The sequence below is a fragment of the Equus przewalskii genome, chromosome 6, assembly GCF_037783145.1.
Source record: "Equus przewalskii isolate Varuska chromosome 6, EquPr2, whole genome shotgun sequence".
NCBI lineage: Eukaryota > Metazoa > Chordata > Mammalia > Perissodactyla > Equidae > Equus > Equus przewalskii.
Window position 1 is genome coordinate 22385343 of NC_091836.1, and position 2179 is coordinate 22387521.

Genomic DNA, 2179 nt, shown 5'->3' on the forward strand with positions numbered 1-2179 from the left:
TAAAACAATTTAAAAACCTTTAAAGATGTATTGAGAAAAACCAAGCTTTGAAAAAAGTTTGTCATTACCAAAGAGAGACATCTTTCCATATAAATAACAAAAACCCCAAGCTGTATAAACATTGCAGATAGTTCTAGTTATCTGGTCAACAGACAAAAATCAAGCATTTAAGGTCTTCAGCTCCAGTCTTTTCCTCATTTCTTATTGCTGGAATTTCATGTTCATCTCTTCTTGTTGGATGACTAAACCCGACGGTGGTGGAGATGGTAAGCACCAGTTACTCAGCCCCGCTCTGCTCAGCCTCGGGAGCTGACGAATTCTCAGCTGGTGGATCTGCTGCTTTGTCTCTTTGCTGTCTCGTGGTTGAGGATTTTCTGGGCTACTGCATCGGTAATTGAAGTTGCGGCGGTACCAGTGTGGAGGCGGCTGCTGACCTTGAGTCTCCTCTCCTTGGTTTTCCTTATCTTCTTCACTGCTGTCCTCTCTGAGCTGTCTTTGGCGAGGAAGGCCCCTGCGGAATGGTGGCCTCTAACCCTGATACATGTTCTGTCCCACTGGTCTACCTTGCTCTCCTGAACCCTGGTTGTCAGCCCCCTCTATCCCATCTCCCTGCACAGGAGGGTTGGAATATTGTGGTCGATGCCCAGAGAGTCTCTGCAGGTAGTAGGGTAGGCACTGTGGCCTGTGGTGGGGCTGGCACTGTTGGGCCTGGCCTTCGGGAGCACTGTCCAATCCCTCATTCTTTCTCCCACTCTCACTGCTCTGGTCATTCTGTTGTAATTGCTTGGAGCACCCCTGCTGTGTGGGTAGTCAATCTTGGTTCCGGTTTGCTGTGTATTGACTTCTTGCACTGGAACTCCAGCAGGTTCTGTAATGTTTGCTGACTCCACACCTGGTTATCCTCAATAATATCGAACTCCACAGTCCATCTCCTACGCTGTGAAGATAGCTCCTGGGGTTATCTACGGCAGTCTGGTAGGCAAATAAATACATCTTCCTTGGTGTCATTCCTATTGATGAAATCATATCCGTTTCTTACATTCAGCCATTTTACTGTTCCCGAAACTTTCCTTGTGAGGACTTTCTTGACACTGCAGAGGTGAGGGCACCCTGGCTGCAGCTCTGTAGGCCGCTGCAGGTGGCATCAGGCTTGGTGTGGGCAGTGCCAAGGGTGGGAGCAGCAGGGTGCTGGGTCTCAGCCTTGCTGCTTGTGGTTGCAGTGATGGTGCCTGGGGCTGGCTGTGGAGGCTGTGGCTCCTTCTGGGTGTCATGGTAACTAGGTTGGCAGAGGCAGTGGGGCTGCTCAGGGTTCTCTGAGAGGGAGCTTTCTTAAAGTGGTAAAGAATAGTTATAAAACGTTGACTAAGACAAGGATGTCTGGTATAACAATTACTGTCCAACATTGTCCTAGAGATCCTCTCCAGTGCTTTAAGGCAAGAAAAATAGATACAAGCTACAAAGATTGTAAATGAAGAAATAAAACTGTCACTATTCACTGGTGAAATTATTGTGCACCTGGAAAATCCAGAAGAATCTACAATTAAACTATTAGCGTTGGTTTGCTGGATACAAAACTAATATTTTTTAAATGATACTTTTGTATGTCAGCCACTAACAGAAAATGAAATTTATGAAAGACACCTTTCATAATGGCATCAAAAATAGCATCAACTGGGGCTAGCCCCATGGCCGAGTGGCTAAGTTTGCGCGCTCCGCTGCAGGCGGCCCAGTGTTTCGTTGGTTTGAATCCTGGGTGCGGACATGGCACTGCTCATCAGACCATGCTGAGGCAGCGTCTCACATGCCACAACTAGAAGGACCCACAACGAAGAATATACAACTATGTACCGGGGGGCTTTGGGAAGAAAAAGGAAAAAATAAAATCTTTAAAAATAAATAAATAAATAAATAGCATCAACTACTGGGTCCGGGCTGGTGGCACAGTGGTTAAGTTCGTACATTTTGCTTTGGCGGCCCAGTCTGGACCCCAGGTGCGGACCTACACACCACTTGTCAAGCCATGCTGTGGCAGGTGTCCCACATATAAAGTAGAGGAAGATGGGCACGGATGTTAGCTCAGAGCCAGTCTTCCTCAGCAAAAAGGAGGATTGGTGGCAGATGTTAGCTCAGGGCTAATCTTCCTCAAAAAAAAAAGGAGGCAGACATTGAAAAAAAATAT

At 46.9% G+C, this 2179-nt stretch overlaps 1 pseudogene; it reads right to left on the reverse strand.

Annotated features, from left to right (window-relative positions):
* Window positions 1-277: 277 nt before the first annotated feature.
* Window positions 278-1687, reverse strand: LOC139084049 (Y-box-binding protein 1 pseudogene; annotated as a pseudogene).
* Window positions 1688-2179: the final 492 nt, after the last annotated feature.